The 23,310-nt window shown below is 40.7% G+C and overlaps 1 protein-coding gene across 10 annotated transcripts in view; it reads right to left on the minus strand.

The window, feature by feature from the left end:
• pebp4 (phosphatidylethanolamine binding protein 4) overlaps positions 1–23,310 on the minus strand; it is a 553,891-nt gene that overhangs the window by 122,941 nt on the left and 407,640 nt on the right. The window lies entirely within an intron of this gene.

Genomic DNA, 23,310 nt, shown 5'->3' on the forward strand with positions numbered 1-23,310 from the left:
ACTGGATGGTACAGGAAGGGAGCATATTGGCCTTTCAGCTCTTACAATTGGTGTTTGAGTTGAAACCAAATAGTTGGATTAGGAATCTGCTGTGTCTGTTCTCTGCAAGAATTACATGTCAATGGAGAGCAGTTTTAATTGTAAAGGAATGTTCTGGTTAGGTGAGCGGTCATGCTAAATTTGCCCATAGTGTTCAGGAATGTGCAGGTTCGGTGCATTAGTCAGGGTAAATGTACAATAACAGGGGAATTGGTCTGGGTGGGATATTCTTCGAAGGTTGTTGTGTTGCTTGGCTGAAGGGTTGGTTTCCACACTGTAGAGATTCTGTGAAAGCTGTCACTGGTTTTGCACAAATTGGCAGTTACTTTTAAACGAGAGGTATAACAGACAGACAGTGGTTTGGTGTGGGGCATTTTCTGACAAGGGTAGGGATTGAAACACATTATTATGGTAGGGTAGACATAAATTTGCTCTATCCTTTGAACTGTCTCCTCCTGCTTCTGCTTTTTTTGCAGCCTTTCATGAAGATGCTGATTCACTGTCAATTTATCACCTAAATACAAGAGCTCAATTGAAATGTCACCAAGTTACTCAAGTGTGGGGATACTTTCAAATGCTACCAACTCTTTGCCTGGTTCGTATGTTCACTTGTATTGCAATTGCTGGACTCGTGCAGGAGCCTGAAATCTAGCATCAGTTAGAACCTCAAAACCCCGGCTGCCCGAGCTTGGCGTACTAGGAGGGAGTCAGGTGGAATGCAAGCAGTTAAGCTGTAATGTAGGGATAACATTTCTCATGACAATCAAGACTGTCAAGTATAAGTATGCACTTTTCAATTCATATTGGCTGCAAATAGCCGTGTCAGTTTCTCAGGCACAACACAAAGCCAGAGCAGGTGAAAGCTTTGCTACAGCAATGATTCTGACCAAAATCTCAATGAGCTACGACAGCATACAACTATGTTGCAAGGACACATCTATCTGTACTGAGTCAGTATAGAATCTCCCTGACAAATGGTGTAAATTTTGACTCAAAGTGAGCATAGCTGGATAGGCAGGACACCAAATTATGATGCTGCCACACACAATTTGAAATTAGATGCTTGCATTAAATCTGTTTAATGAGTTAACAAAGTTGATGACAACACAAAATCAACCTTCACATGCCTTCATAAATAATTGTGGATGATGAGGTGCATTGTGTCAGAATTTCATTCTGTGAACTCTTCCTGTGTTCATTTAAACTCAGGCAGATGGGATGTATAATGATTCTGCTCCCTAACATGCATTTAAATGAATTCCTGTAGCTCATATCTACTTCAAACGACACCAGCTAAAAGCAGAAAAAGGTCCCTGGATTTAGTGCGAACATAGCAATCGGACCCAGCAATATGCAGTGTAAATGCTGGAAAAAAAAGGGATACCAATGTCGTAGATGATGAAGAATGGACATTAAATACACAGGGTGGTCATGTCAAGAACTCCATTTACTTCTGGACTAAGCTTGAATTTTACGTTTGAGGTCAGTCTCAGGGTAGCCACAAAACCAAACCTGAATATCCAATTCCAGCATTCTGTTGCAAATTATATGTTTTGACACTGCCACCTCCACATGGATCATAATTCCTGAATGCATTCCTGTTGGGGCATTAGCAATGCTGGATTTCTTGTGGCTTGCAGGATTTGAAATGAAATGTGGAGATATCATTTTTTTAAAAGCTTTCCTTACTCTCGTGGTGGCATAATGTCTTCAGGTCATGAGAGGATTCATGCAACTTTCATAAACTTTAAACAACTTGTCACAGAACTGGGAAGCTGTGATGGGTGAAGCAGTATGAAAATCAATAGAAGGAATTGTCTAATTGGAATAAAAACAGCGTAATCCACTAAAATAGAGAAAACTATCCCATGATGTCATTCACCAAGTGCTCCACCCAAGGCTAATGCTCCGCTCTATGCAAATTCAAGTTATGCTCAGCAAAAGCAGATATGTAATAACGTCTGTGCATGGATGAGGAAATAATTCTGAAAGGGTTTAATAATAAGATTTTAAAACCTTTACGTATCCTTGGAAATGTACCAGCCTCTGAGTTTACAGAAACGGCAGTGACATAATGTGGAAATATTCTTGGCATCTTATATTAGTTAATACTCTGAGTAAAGTATGTTGAGGTCAAACAACTCAGATTTCACCAATATTCTGAAGGTCTGGTCAGCTAAGTTACAGTGAGAGATGGAGTTTTGAGGAAACACCTGCATAGCTGTAAGTCTCTGACCACCTAAGAACCTGTATAAAATATTTACAAGGTATTCTTTATTTCTTTATGAAAACTGTTGGCGATCATGCAACACTACACCCATTATCCTAGTCAAGGGAGCATTGTTAATGAACAAAAGATGTGTGATGTCACAAGCAGAACAGCGTAATAGACATCTCACACTAGAGAGGTAACATGCCAAAAATAATCCATCTTCTCACAAAAGAATCTGTACTTTCCAGACATAATGATTTGAAAGAGTTAGTGCTGAAGTACCTTGTTTGTGTGATGTTGTTAAAAACAGCAGAGACAGGAAATAAACTTTGTTGCATCTGTTTTCCAAGTGTAAAACAATGGCAATGAAAACCAATTTGGATTCAATGTCCTGAGCCAAATTAATCGTGCACTGGATAAGGGATAAGCCATTTCAGACTGACATAAAGAGAAATTTCTTCACTCCAAGAACAGGGAGCCTGTGGAATTCTCTACCAAAGGAGGCTGTGGAGATCAAGTCACTGAACATATTTAAGAAAGAAATAGATTGATTTTCAGAAGCTAAATTTTTCAGTGTCTGGGGAAAGATCAGGTGTATGGCATTGAGATAAAGGATCAGAAATGGTCATGTTGAATGGTGGAGTAGGCTAGAAGGGCTAAATGGCCTACTTTTGGTCCTGTTTTCTATGTTTCTATCTTTTGACACTGATGAGTTTATCCAATTTTAGAGCAGCCTAATCTGTCATCCTTAACAGCTGGACGTCTCTGAACAGAGGATTATATCTTTATTTTACAAATGTTCATGTGAAGCCAGGAGGGGTAGGATTATTGCTGGTTCCCCAGCACCACTGCTGACTTGCACTTGGTCTTTTTCTCAGTCTCATTGTCTACCTCCAGCAATTACCTTTGCCAGCGAGATCGCTGGATTTAATGTGATCCAACTGGTAGCCAGGTAGCTGCTTCTGGAGACGCGACAGGCATCTACAGTTCACAAACAATATTACAATGAGGTCAAAGGCCCAACTTCTGTTAGGCCTCAGGTTCAGTCTTGCATTTGAGCTATATGAAGAGTTAGGCCCCTCCAAAGAAGGGACTATAACCCATAGCACTGGGATTTTAAAACTTACTTTGAATTGATTTACTTTTTATCAACTGCTTCACTGACAAAATAATGATCAATATAGATCAGAACAAAGTACTGTCATGTTGAGGGTCAATATGTACTTTCTGGAAATCCTGTGTTATCTCACTTGTTTCAGAGTAATTATTGCTTTCCTGTTTTGAGATATGGACTTCAGATAGCCTATTACAATCCCCTGATGTCACAAATCGAGTGATTTGTTTCTCAAAATTGTTTCTTTCTGTTAAAAGCTCAGCAGGATCAGCACTTGCCTCAAAATTACTTTTCCTGAAGAACCCCCCCGTTCTCCATAACCTTTTGTAAAATCAAGCATCTTATTTGAAATAACTGCACAGAGAATGGTATCCCATCACCAAGTCACCCTTTAATTACCTATGCACAGTACACTGGCTGTGACCAGCCAACTTGGAGTCAATCTCCTGACTGAGGAAATTCTGAATCTCCTGTTACTATTGGTCAGCCAGGGCTTTCCTGGTTGGCCTGGGTTAACAACCCTAATTGAGGATCTCGTAGTCAACAAGGTCAACCTAGTTCCAATCATGACTCTATTCTTTTCATTTTGCCCATTTCAACATTTTATTTTAATAATTTAAGTGACTGAAATTAAGGTGTGGGAATATTTCACACATTTGTACAAAATTCACCTGAGGAGACATCAAACTATTTTGAACTCTGTTCCGAATATTTTCACAGCCATAGTTTTCAATGGTTTGCTTTCAGTTTTACACAACGCTCTGAGATATTTGCTCTGCTCTAATTCTGGCTTCCTGAATATCCCTGATTTTAACCACTTACCACTGACGACCGGGCTTTTAGGTGCCAAAACACAAGGCTTGGAATTCCTTCCCTAAATCTCAGCACCCTTCTCACCTCCTTTCAAATGCTCATTAAAAACACAGATTTACTGCTGTGGTATTGTCTGCCACGGACTGGTGCCAAGCTTTATTTGACAGTTCTCCTGTGATGTCTCATGGGATCTGTTACAAAGCGAACACAGCTATATGAAACCAAAATGTTGTTATCTTAACTTTTGTTGAGCTTTTTTGCAATTTTGTTTATTTCTTTGTATTCCTCTCAGTTTTTCTTTTCCTTTTGTTTCTCTCTGCATTAATTCTGACATTATACCAATGATTTCACTTCAGATGTACTTCTGGAAAGAGCTTTAGAATGTCAATTGGACATGAGAGGCAATGACTTACTTAATTGCAAGACTTGCTTCTTGAGCAGTAATTTTTTTATTTGTAAAATTTATAAACATAATTCATATAATCTTTCTGTAGCTTTTCAAGTACAGCTCAGGCAGTGAGCATTTAATTCTCCTCTGGGGCAATGGCAGGAGGTTTGCAGTGTGGCGGCGCGGTAGTGAAAGAGAAGAGAGGGGGCGAATTAATTTCATCTGCTCATGATTAGTATTGTGAGTCAGCGAGGCATTCCTTTGTGGGTGGAACGTATGCTGCATGCCTAAATCTCCAACCATCCAATCAGGAGAAGTACCGAAGATGGTGGAGAATATGTGTTTAAGACCACCCCACACAATCTAACTGGAGGGAGGATGGAGCATTAGTCAGCGACTTGCAAAGGAATAAAAATAGCACTTTGCTGTTATGCAATTGCATGAATACCTAACCTGGCTTTAATGTACATGAAAATACCACTAGCCAGGTGAAAGCTGAGCAACGTGGGTTACAAAAAATATGGTTGTTCCAAATGCTCGGATCACTCACTATTATAGCTGAGGCTGCTTGTTAATTTAGTTATTTGGCTCATTATCCAGAAAGCGAAATCTTTACAATAATCATTTAACTTAAGGTAAATTGCCAGAATTAATGTAATTTTCAGTGTCGGTGAGTTGTTTATTCAGCAAAAAGATAAAGTTCCAGCAGCTGTTCAACCACATTTGGTCAGTCCCTACCTCATCTCTGTGATGTTCCCACTCTCTCTCTGCAGTGAATCTTAACCATGAGATCTAAACAGCTATAATTTATTCTCTGATTCTCTGACTCTCTAAGGGTCCATAACATGTGATAGAAAATCTTGGCATTTATTATTTACTATCAGTTAATGGCCAACTGTCTTGTTATACTCACACATTACTTATTTTCACATTGAAAGTGTGTGGATGCTTGCTTCTGTACGTTTTCTTAAAACTGGAAAAACAAGACAAACTATCCCTTAAATCTTTCAATAACTCCAGCAAATCTCATGAGTAAGACAATGCTGCAGCAACATTTTCAAAACCCCAATCCAGACTGGACACAATTCAAAACAGAGAAATTCTAACAACAAAATTAAAAGAATTGAAAATGGAACATGTCAACAAAATTCACTCAAGACCAATGTTGCCTTACAAGTGAGGCTTTCCTTTCATTTCCTTTTTGGTCCTCAAATACTCCTTCTTGCTTCCAGGGTAGCTCATACTTGCACAGTATGTCGATTTGCTTTGAGGAAACAATATCACAATATGCAACATGTTTTGAACTCTTTTATTGTGACACTGCTGAGGGTCTTCAACATATCCCCTCAAATTTGTAATGGTTGCATACAGATTACTACCAGTTGAAATCATTTCCTCTTTGCTCTCACTTTAACTATTATCTCTCTTCCTGTGAATCTCTCAGATAATGCACATTTATACTCCAGCTTGGAGAGGAAGTAAGCAATCTTCTCCAAAATCTCAGCCAAATTCATAACAGTGTGAAATTGGGAATGCTAATCGCATTGCACTATCACAGGTATCAACCATAAAATCAAATGTAATTTCACCTCCGAATACAATCACAACAAAGCTACAATTTGTCCCCATCAATTGCTCTTCCTCCTCTCAAAGTTTTAACCAACCAAACCCCCAAAGGCTGTGTGACTTAGTTCATATTTCAGAATACATGCTCATGGAGAAGTACCAAATGTTACATTTATGTGTCAGTTTCTTGTGCAGTCATATCAGGTACATTGACATTTTAAATGATAGTTTGATTCTCAGAAGACCAAATTTCAAATAGAAAAATAGACATTCTCATGGGAAAGTTTTAATAAAATTGGGCAAAGATGTGTGAAACCATTCCCAAATTATTTTTCAGACATGAAGTATGATGCTGTTATCATGTTAATTTTAATCATATCAAAACAAAGGAAAATGCTTATCCTCTAGGGTGCTTGTCGTTAGCATTTGGGAAAGCACTATTAAGTCACAGCTACATGTGCTGTGTTTATAATGGAAAGGTTGATAGTTGTAACAATTGGATCCTGATGGGGTTTGAAAGACTAAAGTTATTCACAGAATCAGAAATTATAAATATGATTAAAATTATATGATTTAATAATGAATAAATAATTATCTACTTACCTTTTAGACTAAAATTAAGTCTATATGTGCTTTTTCATCTTGGATGTTTCTCATACTATCACATCTCTCCTTATTATTTCCATTCCATTTCTGACATTCTCAGTATTTGCACATCCTCCATTTTTATAGTCCTGTATCTATTGAGTTCATTAATTTCTCCAATCCATTTTGTCTTTCTCATGTGACATGAAACAAAGCTTTCCTATCTAAATAACTATTTTACTCAAGAAATTGGACTAATGTTTTTCTCAGTACTGTTCACAAATCCAGCTTAACAATCACCCACTCACCCACCAGCTGATTGTATGTAAGACAGAATACAACTGCTATGATACTCGGTGCTGAATTACTTCATGATATTTTTGGGAGGGAAGCAAATGGATCTCCATTGCTGAGAACTTCCATTCCACGCCTTGATGAAATGAAATAAAGTCAACAGAAAAACATGTAAAATTTAAGGAAAACACAAGTGGCAACATAAAGCCTTTCAAAGGTTGATCAACCTAACAGGAAACGTGATACATTAAATTTGGTGAAGTTGACCAAAACGTTAAGCATGTCCAAACCTTCCATTGCTTCCAGGCTCGGTAATTTTGTAAATCTGTCATGGGAAATTTGTTTCAGAATTTACTCTCAAAACAAAACATGATCCAGTGCAATTGGTTGAGATCAAAACAAAGTCTGCATTATAACACCTCGCTTTTCAAAAACATTTAAATTGTCTGCAAAGTGCTATGGGAGATATTGAATGAAAAAAGTGACTACAGTGCAAGTTACTTTTTCACGAATGCACCATGAGCTATTAACATATGAAAACTTTGTGTTTTTAGAGCTGGCAATGGTATCATGCATGTCGACAGCAGGTCAGGCAGCATCTGAGGTGCAGGAGAATTGACATTTCAGGCATAAGCCCTTCATCAGGAATGAGGGCTTATGCCTGAAGGTACCATGAGGTGCCATGTACCCATCATGTGGTCTCAGAGTCTACAGATCTGGATTAACGAACCAGAGGTAGGCGTTCAAATCTCATCAGTCACATTTTATACAACCCAGTAGCTTAATTGACACTATTACTGACAGGATTTTAATTTCCATTTCTGACGTTAGTCCATATTACTTATATACTAATTGCGTTTTGTTGGATGAAGGTGATTAGCATTAACTGAGGATTCACTTGGGCTCAGACACAGGAACAGACTGAATCTGGATTTTGATTTCAGGAGGTGAATACTTGCAAAATCAATCAATGTATGTAAATGCTTTTAAAAACTATGAAGTTTGGCTCCCTATTTGTCCTTCACCACTGAGCTTTCCAGAAAGTTACAATGTAGGCCTCTGGAATTCGAGTTCACTGCTCTGTCATGCCAAATGGGATTCTGTTAAAAGATGCTTAATGTTCAGCACTGCTTGCAAAACATGGGCCACCAGCACACTGTACCAAGTTGTTGTTACAAGATCCAGAAACCTCATGATCATCTATATCATCAGAAATGCAGCAGGTGGATTGGATTGAAGGCGCAGATGCAGCTCTATTCTAATAGAGATCCATAGCAATGTGGTGACTCTTAAGTGCCCTCTGAAATGGTCCAGCAAACCCAAATGGCAATGAGGGAAGGGCAATAAATGTTGGTCGAGTCAGCAATGCTCATGTCTCATGAATGAATAAAAACAAGACAGGGAAGTTGAGAACCAAGTGGGCTCACAGTTTTGATGATGTTGAAATGGTAACTCACAAGATATCTGAACTACTCTCCCCAAACAATGCAAACTTTGTGCCACCATTCAAACAGATCATTTTAAATGCATTTTTCTTCAACACTTTAATTCAGCAGCGACATCCCTTCACGTCTTTTTCCCGACATGTGCCCATCAGACTCTCTGTGCTTCGTGCAAAATGTTTTGAAAATCTTCTGTTCATCCTCTCCTGGCCATTAGCAAGCTTCTCAATATGCCAAATGGTTGGTGAATTGGAAGAGAATGAATTGTAGGGTCCTCCAGTAATCTTGCTTTGGAAACCGGAACATGTTCCAGAAGCACTATTTTCGAAGCACACCCACAGCTAATCTCACTGTCGGAAGAATTGACAACTTACTCCTGAAATGTGGAGTTTCTCCATTGTAATTCATGTAGAGCTGTACAGTACTTTTCAGGTCAGGACTCAATAGTCGAGTACTGTGACCTCATTTCCATTTGGACATTAATGCAACTATTTGGTCTGCTACACTGTCATTCTGGATGACATCACTATCAGGAGCTGGTGATTCACGAAAAAATTCTGTGTCTTACAATCTTATACTCAACAACCACCTGATGAAGGAGCAGCGCTCCAAACGCCAGTGCTTCCAAATAAACCTGTTGGACTATAACTTAGTGTTGTGTGATTTTTAAATCAGGAAATAGACAGGACAGGGATATATCATTACTTTTGGGCCACACATTCTATATGTGCAATTATAAAAAAAAAATTCATGGATCCTGCTCCCTCACTGAGAACTTTGCTCAAAGGAACAGCTGGATTAACAAATTTATATGTTGAGGATCTGCATTTGGTTTACTCAGTTCAGTTCTTTCTTCCATTAGTCAGAATACCTCATGTTGCACAACCATGCACACTTTTAAAAACAACAGCATTAGCAAAACAAAATAGGAATACAAGTGCGCTTCAAAAGCCGACAGGACTGGCAGTGCAAACCAGCTTCTGTTGATCTCCAAAAATAGTCTCAATGATTGTTAACTATCAAGACCATTTCAGTAGGGACAAAAAGGATTGCAGTATATTGATACAGAGAAGTCCAATTGACTCAAAATTAATATCGTATGTGTCATACATTGGTGCATTATCAAAAAATGAAACATCTCTGTGCATCTCTATAGCTCCCCCCACCACATAAAAACAACACAAAGGTGAGCGAAACATGTGAAACACCAACCAGGTCTCCCACAGTGACTGAGTATGTGGAGCGATGGTTTGTACAGTATATTGCATGCTCTACATTAACTCCTTTTCAGAAGCATTTCCTGCTCAGATTTATATCAGGAACTGAATATAGTGTACTGTCATTTGGTAAGACGATAAAGCAATGAGTCATTTGTTTTAATCTGCAAAGCAAACAGATCAGCATTTCTGCTTCCACATATCGAAAATACCAACACACTGCAGACATGTTCCATGAGGCATCAATTCATGCTTCAGCCACAGCTAGGAAGCATTTGGTAATGGAAAGTTGAATTTAGAAACTAGAAAAGACTAACTTTTATGGAAAATAAATAACAGGAAGTCAATTCAACACAAACAGATGTTTCTGTTCCTGAAGTTAGTTTACGTTATGTTTCATAATCTCAAATTGATAAATAATTTGTGCCAGTCAAGTATTTCTCCAAACCTGCTCTTATCACTTTTATAGGATAAGGACAGATAGACAAAACCTTCTGATGCAATATCAGGGAAAGAAATATTAAAAAAATCTTTTCCACAAATAAGTTGCAGTAGTGTAGAACTGAAATCCTCCTCACTGCCAAGTGTTATGACAGTTGGAGCCTCAAATATTTCTGCAGTTTTGAGGAGGTTGGAGATATTTTACAGAATGACTAGGTCATGAATGTTCACAATAAATTTCTAGGTCTATGTTACTCAGTTATTGATTTACCTAATTCCAAATGAAATGGCCACAAGTGACAAACGGACACATTTGGAAAATCATGCAAGGTGAAATCGAGGGGTCATGTGGTCTTACAGTGGTATGGTTTCAAGATTCACGTGCTTCAATGTGTGTCTGACAAAATAGGTCCAAACAGGTTGATTAAAAATATCCTTAAAGGGGAAATTTTAGAGGCATCTGAGTGACATGGGCTTTGGCAAGATTTATGGCAGAATCAACTGATAAGTCCAGGAAGGCTGATCGTTACGTCCAAAGTTTCTCCTGAGTCAGCCACGAGATGCTAATAAAGGGTTATTTTTTGGTAAATGCCTTATTAACGGTCCAACGTGCCTCACTAATGTTCAGCTTCCCTGAAAAACTACACAAAGACCAGTACTTCATCACCAAGTCACCCCTTATTTACTTCTCCATAGTACACTAGCTGTGGCCAGCTAATTCAGAGTCAGTCGCCTGGACAAAGGAGATCCTAGGTCCCCTGTTTATATCTGTCAGCCAAAGCTTCCCCAGGTCCACCTTCCACTACCAAACATGCCAAACAAGCTAGATTTCAAATATCTAGCAGCTTCAGATCGCAACTTGCTTTGAGGTACCTCCACATTGGATACCAGGTATCAGTATCTCAGGGCATACTCCACGGACACTGGCTACATGCACTCCACATCCATGGACATGAGCACCTGACGTGCTCCAACCTCTAAGGATTCTCCACTTACAGGACACTTCTGCACTTCAACCTCGTCAGTGATTCTACCTCATCTACTATGTCCATTGCTCTTGATGTGGTCTCCTCTATATTGGGGAGACAGGACACCAACTCATGTTTCAGAGAACATCTCTGGGACACACGCAACAAACATCCCACTGCCCTGTGGTCAATGACTCTGCCAAGGACATGCAGGCCCTGGGCTCCCTCTATTGCCAAATTCTGGACACCTGACACCTGGAGGAAGAACACTTCATCTTCCACTTTGGGACCCTCCAACCACATGGCATCAACATTGATTTCACCAGTTTCCTCATCTTCCTTCCCTCCAACTCAGCCCAGATCCAACCCTCCAACTTGGCATTGCTCCCTTGACCTGACCTACTATCCATCTTCCTTCCCACCTATCCACTCCATCCTCCCCACCGACTTATCACCATCACCCCACTATCTGCATCTACCTATCGCAGTCAAGCTACCTTGTCCCCCCATCCCCACCCCTCGCCATTTCTAATAAAGGGCTTATGCCCAAAAAGTCGACTCTCCTGCTCCTCGGATGCTGCCTGACTTGCTGTGCTTTTCTAGCACTATACTCTCCACTCTGCTTTGCAGCATCTGCAGTCCTCACTATCTCCGAGCACAGAGGACAGGCAAGGTTCATGGTATGGCCGGTTACAGAGGCTGACAGCTCGTGACAGAAGATGCTGCAAGCAATCGTGAGAGTGGTAAAGCATAAGCTTTGGTGGGAGGTGGGTACAGCAGCAGAGATGGTGTGAGTGTGGCATGTTGCAGAGTAGATAGTTGCACTTATGGTGGCAGAATGGAGAAGATCGTTGACTCTCTTCTGACATTGCCAGGCACTCCTCCAGATGGCTAACACTGCACTGATCTGGGTGCCAACCTTGGACCAAGCTGGGCATTATCAGATATCATATCTCCACTGCCACGCTAGGGACAAAGAGACATCCTGTGACGGCCCCACTTCATCCACTTGGCCATCAGCTGCCTGACAATAAAACAGCCCTCCAATTTCCCCATCTGCCATGTTGGGTGGAAATGTCTGGAACTGTGCAAGGCAGCATCGTATTGAAATCCCGTTGCGCTTCACTGTCAAAGATAGCATGGATGCAAGAGTGCTGGTCTTTTGCTGAATATCCAATGAGTGGTGGATTGGTCAGGGAACAATGCACACTAAGATTGGGAAAGAAGCAGAAGGGAAGGCACCAGGAGAGCGGACTAGGTAGTTAATGAGGCAAATCTGGTGAGATGTGGTGAGAAACTTTGCAACAGCTTGTGGTGAAACCCGCCAAAAGAAAACTTGGATTTAGCCAATAGAGTCAGATTCAAACCAGTTACATACTCCCATTAAATGATGAGGCTCTCTTTTTGTTAATAAATGATACAAAAAGATTCTATGTACCACGTTTTCATTATAGGGGGAGGGGGGAGTGGTGTCATAACCCTGCATCACCTACGCACATACTGAACTTTTAATTACAATATATGTTTTTTCTTAAAAGGAGATATTTTAAGTCAAATGATGGCTGCCTTTGTAAACTCAGTGGGTGATGGGACAGGAATTCTGAAACATCACAGCTGTACAGAGTCAGGGAAGGCTCAAATGTAAAGTCTTAAAAGGAAGAGTTAAAGAAAGAAACCCAGTGAAATGCTGTGACTGTGGAAAGTTCTAACTTGATAAGGCTCCCGATAAAAAGAACTACATTGGTGGTCTATTGTCGAATGTCAGACTGCTTGTTCATAATTGATATCAATAAGGGATGCACATGGAAAAAGTTGCAGCAGTTCAACGTCAACATCAGCTCCTCAATTTATCCAGGTTACCAGTGAACAAATGCTGAAAACAAATCCAAATTTTTGAGTGGGAAAGTAATGTCAATATCATCAGAGGTACTTTGATGTAACAGTTGTGAAAGCCTGAGCGAGTTGATAGTTGAAAAAGAGGGAGAGAAATTTTAAAAGAACTAAAAAGAAACAATTGAATTGAAACCTAATTTGCCTGCAAATGTTCTTTTGAGTAAAAAAGGGGCGGCACAGTGGCTCAGTGGTTCGCACTGCTGCCTCACAGCACCAGGGTCCCAGGTTCAATTCTAGACTGGGGTGACTGTCTGTGTGGAGTTTGCACATTCTCCTGTGTCTGCGTGGGTTTCCTCCGGGTGCTCCAGTTTCTTCCCGCAGTCTAAAGATGTGCAGGTCAGGTGAATTGGCCATGCTAAACTGCCCATAGTGTTAGGGGCATTAGTCAGAGGGAAATGGGTCTGGGTGGGTTACTCTTTGGAGGGTCAGTGTGGACTGGTTGGGCTGAAGGGCCTGTTTCCACACTGCAGGAAATCTAATCTAAACTACCATTAATGTAGCATCATTCATGAACTCAAGATATTCCAGAATGCTTTCAAAGCTAATGAAGTTTTTTCTAATCATAATCAAAATTGGGGAGTTTCAGCAGCCAACATGCTCCCACCAAAATCTGTCAGGTATGCTGTGCTGACGTTCATTCAGTACTGATTGCACAGGGGCAAGATCTTGCTTCCTTGGAACTGTGATGTCAGAGCATTTGCTTGAGCTAAGAGGGTAGCGGGGCAGGGAGGTAAAATGTGTTTGGAGTCAGACTTTTTCTTATTTTTTAATGGGACAGGATGCTATTGAGAAAGCCAAACTATCCATTAAGTGAGGAGTTTGCTTTGCCATTTCAGAAGGCAGTTGTGTGTGCCAAGCACATTGCTGTGGGTGGGGTGTCACAGACAGGTCAGTCCAGGGACCTTCGGCACATAACCTTCTCTTAAGGACACTGGTGAACCAGATGGGTTTTTAGGACAACTGATTACAGTTGCATTGTCACTATTATAGCAACTATGGTTTAATTCCAGATTTTAAAAATTAAATTTAAAATCCACCATCAGCCATGGTGGAATTTAAACATATCCGTACGGCAAGACCTGATCCTCTGCATTACTAGTTCAGTGACATCACTACAATGTCACTCTCTCTCCTCAAGCCCATGACTTTTGGGCTCTGAGGCATAAATGATTGGAACTGTGCAAGGCTAAAACTTGCTATACTCTACTTATTCCTGTCTCCAAAGAACTTCTGTTCCAGTTTTTGTGGTTGAGACTTAATGTCTTCATGTTTCAAGACATGAAAACTAAATCTTGCCTTTGCAGTGCAGTCCCAAAATTACAAGAACAAGTTGAAAAATACCACAATGCTGTCACTCACTCAAAAACATCTCTAACTGCTGAAGAAATGTATTCACTATGCATTCCAGTGATTCAGGGAAGGACACTTTTAAAAAAAGTCTCTCTGTATTTTGAGCGAGGTCGGGAAAAAAAATCAATAACGTTTCTAAACACTTGCAAAGTATCCTTTTCGGGACAGAGAAGTCCAGGCCTTATTCAATGGCAATTTAGATTATTAAATATGTTCCCAGACACTCATTGTGTTACAGAATCAAAGAATCATACAGGATAGAAGAGGGCCTTCAGCCCATCTTCATTGTTTTCTTGCTTTTTCTGCAATATCCATGGACAGCAAATCATTTTCTAGTCACTCTGTGTCTGTCTACAATGGCAAAGATAAACCCGTGTTGAAGTTAATTCCAATGATACAAGCGGGGTCCAGTACTGAGTCCACACAGCCAATCTTCCAGATGCGAGCCCAAGCAGATACTGTTGGCTGGCTGGTGGCCGATAGAGATGATTATTATTAAACATTTTGATATGCACAGTTTTCAACAGGAGTTCTTGAATTATAACCAGTCATAACAGAGTCGGGTCCCCCATTACCGAGCTGTTGCGTCCTTAACCCAGTGCTAACTCAGATCAGCACAGACTCGGGACTATTTTGATTTGTTACTTCTCGTGTCGAAGATAAGAGACAAAGTAAGATTTGAGTTTGACTGTAAAGTTGCACCGCTTCATTTCCACCACTAGTTGTTGCTAATGTGCATTGTGTTTAAACAGCACTTTAGTGGCGCCAAGTGGTCGAACCAAGAACTACAGTAAAATCGCACAAACTGATTCTGGGCTCGATTGAGGACAGGGATGGATTTCTGCAATTTTGCAATCCAAATTGCGATAAGCAGGCCCCAATTGTCGAGTTTCATATTCCTGGATTTTCTTTTACCTCTTTACACACACTAACTGGAATTTAGAAACAAAGCACTAAGAAATGAGAGCCAACATGATGCTTTCAGTCTTAAGAGAACCTAAGTTGGCTTCACAATACCTTCCTGATTAAATAATTAAATCAAGTGAGTTTGAGGAGATCCTGGCTACTCATGATACAGAAGAGGACATGTTTAACCAGGCACAAACTCCAGTGAACCGTCCTATCCCGACTGTCTTCAAGTCTGCATTTGAAATTGCAACTCATGCCAGGTTTTCACAAAGTTGCTCTTTCAAATTTTTGCCTCAAGCCCCATTTTTATATCATACCAGTTTAACTATATTAAAGACCATTCTTGGTACAGATCACTTGTGCACAATGTCAGGACACCAGCCAAGGTATCATGAACTCTGCAAAAATGGACTTCAGCTTTGTTCACAAAGCTTTATCAAGTTTCTGAAGATACATGGATTTGCAGGTAATCTTATCCCTTGAGATGATGTGTTTCATCCAATGGATTTTAGAGAACAGAGAAATTTTAGATCATGTGTCTATCTGGGCTTCACCAGAATTTCAAAATCAATTTAAATTCCCGACCGTGGTTACAATGTGAGACAATCTGTGAGTAACCATGGAAACAGAGCCTGTAGCCATTGCAGCACAGGCTGTATGCTTCTTTTGCTGAGATTCTGTCCATCATACTGAGATGTTAAACTGAAGTCAACGTGTTCTGGTAATGATGAACTCCTCTTGAAGCATATCTGCAAATGGGCATGTGGCTATGTGGAGCTGGTTTACTGGTGCCATACTTGAGAATCAGTAAGTCATTAAAAGATGTCTCAGACTGGAAGAAAATAAAGCAAGTGCAAATTGATACCATTATTTTGGAACTGCAGCTGTCAAAAAAGTATGTCCCTTCCACCTCAACATTGATATCAACAGCTTTTAGATGCCAAGCAGAGGCTCTCAATGATTGAAATATCTTTTTTGCTGAAAGCTTGAATCTTGCTAACATGAGATGTATTAAAAATTGATGATTTCAAATTGAGATCATCATTTTGCTTGCTTCTGGTTTTCCATATATCTTACTTACATTGAAGAAAGAGACTGGCAGTGCTTAGCAGCAAAATTAACATAAGAAAAGACACTGGCCTAGCTCTTGAACAATTAAGGCCAATAAATTGGACAGGTAGCACATGCACAGTTCCACAAGTGAACCACCCAATGAACAAGTCAAGATTTATAATTTAGCAACGGATGAGGTACTTGTTCAGCTTGTCACACATACAAATTGGAGGTCTAATACAATTTGTTTTCTAGGAATGGCTTACTCTGAAGGACCTATCACCATCACAGGCAACACTGTGGGAAACGAATTCCTTTTTGACCAAACTGGGGGAGGGTTAGGGTCAGCTTCTTTGAAAGCAGAATTTGGATACACGAGCAGCAGTAGTATTCCTGATCAGACATGAGAAAAAGATTTGTGCTGCTATCCTAAGACCCCCATTGGTGATCTCAAACCAAGATCTCAATCTCTGGATGTTGGCCTCTTGATTGCATAACCTGGAGACCTACTTAGCCAGCACTTACACCAGCTGCAACAAGACTTTCTGCAAAATGAGATCATCTATGGCTCATGGTCCCATTAATCTAGGGCCTCATCATGTGTGCCCAGCAAAAGTACCCTGTGGCCCCTTTCTGCAACAAAAAAATGATAATCTCTGGGCGAGTATCATACATTGAAGAATGTTTCAGCATCAATTATACATGCTCAGTTTGTTACCTCACAATCAGGCTCAGTATGCCTTCTGAAGAGTATGCATTCACTAATGTCATCACTGTTTACTAAATTTGAGATAAGTCACTGTCACCAATCAATGCCAGCACTTACTAGGACAAAACAAAGTTTAACAATCAAAACAAATGAATCATAAATTGCTGAACAACTTTTTAAAACAAGGTTGTCAGTCGTGGTTTACTTTCAAAGAGTCAGCATTAAATACCCAAAAGTTTAAGACCTTTAACTCAACCAGATGAGGATCCTGAAACTGACTGTCAATTGTTAAAGAAAGCTGCACTGAATGCAAAATCTGTGCAAGATATCTTTGTGGGTTGAACTAATTAACTAAACCTGGGACAATGAAACAGTGAGTTCAGATGCTACTCCACCTCTCACAAAAAAGTTGCCACCTCCAGTTGCGGTTACAGAAAATCCCGCTGCTTCAGAAAAGGCATCAGCAAATATTTTCACTATGTGTAAAATAAATAACATTTGACCACTTCCAAAATTGAATCAATGGGTTTTTCCCCGCCTGTGAAAAGGAGAGTTTGACCGAATGGAATTAAGTGCACGTACTTCATGCAAGTCTTTGCATGTCAGCACTCACTGATGCCTACTTTCATTATTTACTGAAACAACCACATTTGTTTGTCACAACACTTATGCATTCCTAAGAAGAATTTCAAACTACATTAGAAAAGGTATTCCAGGAAAATTCCTATCGAAGTTGCTTCTATGAATAAACCTGAAATAACACATTTCACTTTTTCAAAAAACGTGCGAAGATACGGTGGTTATTTTATCCAGAGTGAAAACAGGCATTAAATAGATACAATGCTAAAAATGCCAGCTTCCTTGAAAAACTGTATTTATCACACAATTTTGGTCCTCAGTCCTGATCACCTGAAAGCAAATTTTCCTCAAGGCGCTATGCAGACAGTTGCAAGTTCAGCTCTCCAGTCCTGATCAGATGCTGTCTTCATAGAGCAGTATAGAAACAAAGGGTGGAGTCTTACAGGGGTCTGAGTGACGTGGGGTATGGTAAGATCTGTGGTAATACTGTGCCAGAAGAAAAATTAAGTGCATCTCAATATCAAGATCGTCTTTTATGTTTTTCACAAGCGATGTATTAAGATTCTCGCTGCCAAGCGACAAGTTGTCAAGTGATGGCAATTAATGCTCGTGAAGATCCTATTTATGGCCAGACTAGCCTCATTAATATTCCATGTGTGGTCTTCCCAAACTCATCTGGCTGTACAGACATTGGGAAAACCTGATACTGAAACCAGAGCAGGTGCTTGGTGGGTTGAGCTCACCACTTGTTATATGCGGCCTCCATGTTGAACACTGGACACCGACATCTCAGAGTATGTTTCTTGGACATCAGCCACATGCATCCCACGTCCATGGACACTGGCATTCAACATGCATTAGTGTCTCAGAACCTTCATGGCATATTTCTGATCCACTCACAGGATGCTTCTGCACTTCAATGCTGCATCTGGGGCTTAAGCACTGAGCTCAAGGTTGCATTTCCATGCTCTTCACTCACTGTTAAAGCACTCACAGACCTGGCAGCTACCTCACCTTTATGCATTTTCCCACCCAATTCAGAGATAACAGGTTCAGATTACTACTTTCTTGCCATTCTGTTTGGCAAGGCACAAAGCAAAGCTTGGCATAGTTGTGACTCGACTTCAGTACAGTAGGTCAAGGCCAGGCTCCAAGTGTAGCCCAGAGCCTTCTTGGGGAGGTCAGAGTCTTAGACTAAATGTAAGACTTACTTGGCTGCATAACATCAAAGCAAAGGTCCCTGAGTTTCATAGAACCACAGAGCACCAAAGGAGGGCATTCAACCCATCATGTTTGCTCTGGGACCTTGCAAGTGTTTGATGGCGACCCTTAACAATTCACTTCTCTGTCCCCAGACATTTTTGTTCCTTTTTAAGTATTAAATCAATTAAATCCTTCCAGCACAGCCTGCCAGATCATAATACCTCATCATGCCCTGTTCCCTTTGATTGGTCTTTATACTGAACTTTCTCATCCATACCTTCAGATGGTTCCATGGTGTTGCAGATGACAAGAGCTTCTGTACTACTCAGCCATGTCAGAATTCAACCAGCTTGTGATTGTTGACCTTGTGTTTTTACAGGATATCCTCCTCGTCCGTGAGCTCACAGACCATAACATCCTCACTTTCTAGGGGCGTGTCAATGTGTGATGCTGTGTGCAAGTCAAACTTCCAAAACATTATGCTTTTTAAATCAGGGTGAGTGGGTAGGTCCCCACTGCAAGACGGTAATGGAGGTGCCTCTGTTTGGATCGAGATGCTGGCTCAGCGGTTCGCACTGCTGCCTCACAGCACAAGAGAACTTGGGTAACAGTCTATGTAGAGTTTCACATTCTCCAATTGTCTATATGGGCTTCTTCTGGGTGCTTTGGGTTCTTGCCACATCCAAAAATGTGCAAGCTAGGTGGATTGGCCATGCTAAATTGCCATTAGTGTCCAGGGATGTGTAGGTTAGGCATAGGAGGGTTACAGGGACGTGGTGTGGAGTTGTGTCTCGTTAGATGCTCTTTAGACAGTTGGTGTACTCAATGGGCCAAATGGCCTGCTTTCATACTGCAGGAATTCTATGATTCCTGATCCTTCTGCAGTGGGTGTAGTTTCTTTCTACTCCATTAAAGAAAACCTCAGCTAAATCTCCCCCCTCCGATCTTCTCTGCTCTGAGGATAAACTTTTTTATTTCTTTCACATGCTGAAATAATGTTCAGTAAATTATACAGAAGGATTCGTTATTTCCCATGCAAACCCTGCATTTTAATTGTCCTCAGTAAGTGCCTGAAGGTGAAAGGTTGGAAAATCAATTTTTCATTGATTAACCTGGAACCTTTACTCGATTGCTAAAAGTGCCAAATTTTTCAAAAGACTTTATGCCTTTTTGTTTTATTTCTAAAAGATAATTCCTAATGGAATTAAGTTACATTGCGTGGACAGCAAACAGGCCATTCAGTCCAACTGCTTTTCTAACGGCATTATGTGCTCTACACAAATCTCCTCTCACTCCACCTCATTTAACATAATTTCCATGTTCTCGAATTCCATTTTTCATCATCTGTTAATCTATTTTATTGTTAAATGGTCCCTTAGATAGCACGTTCCACGTTCTTTCTGGGTAAGGATGTTTCCCCTGAGTTCTCAATTGGATTTACTCGGGTCTGGTCTTGGGCACTTCACAAATGAAAACATTTTCCTTTGGTCTGCTTTACTGATTCACTTCAATACTTCTCTAAGATCACTCCTCCATTCTGTTGCAGAATTTGGGGTTCTTTCCAGCTCACTTTTTCTACCCTCAGAATGAAAATCATTCTTGTTTGAATAATTGTCTGCACTTGTTCTGAAGTTATGCATTGACTGAACTCAGATAGGTAAAAACAATGACTGCAGATGCTGGAAACCAGATTCTGGATCAGTGGTGCTGGAAGAGCACAGCAATTCAGGCAGCATCCGACGAGCAGCAAAATCGACGTTTTGGGCAAAAGCCCTTCATCAGGAATAAAGGCAGAGAGCCTGATGCGTGGAGAGATAAGCTAGAGGAGGGTGGGGGTGGGGAGAAAGTAGCATGGAGTACAATAGGTGAGTGGGAGAGGAGGAGACGAAGGTGATAGGTCAGGGAGGAGAGGGTGGAGTGGATAGGTGGACCTGAGAGTTGCAGTGGGAGAGGGACTCCCTGAGATTCTTGTAGAGAGAGGAGGAAAACTTCTTCAAGGCAGGCATCCTTGCAAGAGGATTCGCAGTAGGGTTAAAATCAACGAGGTAAAAACAATGACTGGAGATGCTGGAAACCAGATTCTGGATCAGTGGTGCTGGAAGAGCACAGCAATTCAGGCAGCATCCGATGAGCAGCAAAATCGACGTTTCGGGTAAAAGCCCTTAATCAGGAATAAAGGCAGAGAGCCTGAAGCGTGGAGAGATAAGTTAGAGGAGGGTGGGGGTGGGGAACTCAGATATCCTGGTCCTGGTCAGCGTTCATACTTGCAGAGCAGAAGCAATATGATCAGAAGAACAATAAAGATGCCTCTATTTTCCCCAAATGCTCGGCTTTCAGTCAAACCTCAGAAAAACCAGCTGCAAACAAAAACGCTGGGGTGTCTTCACCCTATTTGAAGCAAGTGACAGTAAGCGAATCCTTTGCCAAGTCACCAGGTAAGACATTAAACTCCATGTCAACTTGCGCCACTCTGAGAAACTTTGTGTTCTTCTGCTAACCATACTGGCTGTGCAAGGAACTGGTTTAATTTTCCATCTTCTCTGCCAGATAGCAGTCAAGTCTTTTATTTTGTTACATAAAAAGTGAAAGAAAAATGCAGTAACTCACCCAAAGTCGTGTTTGTGGTGTCAAAACCATGAGCTTGAAATGTAAGAGTTCTGTGAACTGAGCCATGTTGATGAGGCAAGTCAGAAGAGCAATATGAATACAATTATCCAGGAATGCATTCTTAATATGTTCATCTCAATCATTTCACCACCTCTCTCTGTATAAATCCCAGTTCTTAGCTGATATTGTATAATGCGAGTAATGGAAGGAAAGGGGATGGTTTACAGCAGAAAATGCTGCCGTGTACTCAATTAATTTTAAATCAAATCTAGCAGTGTTCAAAATTATAATTCATGACCAAAAAGTTGTGGGAAAACAATCTTATTTCCCAGATGCTGTTCAGAGTTTCCACAAGTTACAATGATGAATGTAACAGAGGATCTTTTCTTGCTAAATTCCTATCCCATCCATTCCACACAGCCACCCCCCAGTAAGAAAACAAAATCCATGCAGAAGCCCTCGATCAATAAAGACAATGTTGGTGTTGCTATTATTGGCACCATTTCAGCTGGGCACTGGGTACCATGAAAACCTTTTTCCAGCAGATGTTTCTGTAAAATAAAACACATTGATGTGAGGTAACAAACCAGATAACAGTTGGTTTATTCCCATGTGCTTTGACCCACAAGGATGTCGCATGTGGCTATTTACCACTGTTGTTGGCATGGTTACAATCATTCTTTGTCCATAAGTAATGTGGATCAAATTACACAAAATGTCAGCAACTGTGTTTCTTGGCTTGTATGAACAGATGTACCAATTTGTGCACAGATCACCTTCAATTCAAATTCACACAGTTTGCATCTGTCATGATTTGTCAACAAAATGACCTTGGTTGAACTGTTACAGGGATTGGACTGTTCATCCTGGCAAACTAAAATAATGAGTTATAATTTGAATATATACCAAGAGAATCAAAACACCAACAGGTAAACAAAGCAAATTGATGGAATTGACAGCACAGAATGATGACATTGAGTCCATTGCTCATTCCAAATAAAGGTAAAGTCGCCACAGTCTTAATGTACCCGAGGGCTGCTCTCCCATTAGAGGGTCACAACACCTCAGGTGAGGGGAAAGGTTGGGAAGGAGAGCTAATCAAGACAAGTTCAGCCTGTACAGAAATTGTACAGGCTGAACTCTCCTCACCCTCTCAACCCTCTCCTCATCTGAAGTTTGGTGGCTCTCAGATTGAACCAACATCAGTCATCTCAATTGAGAGAGCAGCTTCTGGTCTGGGAGGACAACAGCAACTTCATCTGTTCAAATAAACTTTGTGTCAACCTACCAAACCCTCTTAATGCCATTTGCAGATGTCTGGAAAAATTCCCCTCATAACTGTGTATGAAAAGAGAAAAGCCCAGTGCTGAATCTCCGCTTGCCTGGTGGACACAGAAAACAAGGCATTTTGGGCGGTAAATGTAGGGCAATGGGTCTGGATGGGTTGCTCTTTAGAGGGTCGGTGTGGACTTGTTGGGCCGAAAGGTCTGTTTCCACACTGTAAGTAATCTAAGTAATCTAAGAAAGCCTTGCTCTGATGATACTATAGGTGCCCAAGTCCTTCCAATAAAAGCAAACAACACGGAAGCAGAAAGCCAAATCAAATCAGGTTCCCTCTCCCTTATAGTAAAATTAAAATATTCAAAGATCCCCAAAATTGACCCCATTGCCACCATAATTCTTGGCATATATGTGGCAGAGATTGTCACCTAGAACCTAAACAGCAGCTCCACAGCTCAGAAAGCCCAGCAGTGTCTCTACTTTCTGCACAGGCTGAGAAAAGCCCACCTCCCATCCCCCATCCTCACCCCATTCTACAGAGGGTTCACTGAGAGTACCCTGAGCTGCTGCATCACTGCTTGGTTTGGTAATTGCACCATCTTGGATCGTAAGATCCTACAACAGATAGTGAGGACAGCTGAGAAGAT

Source organism: Chiloscyllium plagiosum, unplaced genomic scaffold (genome assembly GCF_037043375.1).
Source record: "Chiloscyllium plagiosum isolate Xiang-an unplaced genomic scaffold, Cpla_swu_hap1 HiC_scaffold_48, whole genome shotgun sequence".
NCBI lineage: Eukaryota > Metazoa > Chordata > Chondrichthyes > Orectolobiformes > Hemiscylliidae > Chiloscyllium > Chiloscyllium plagiosum.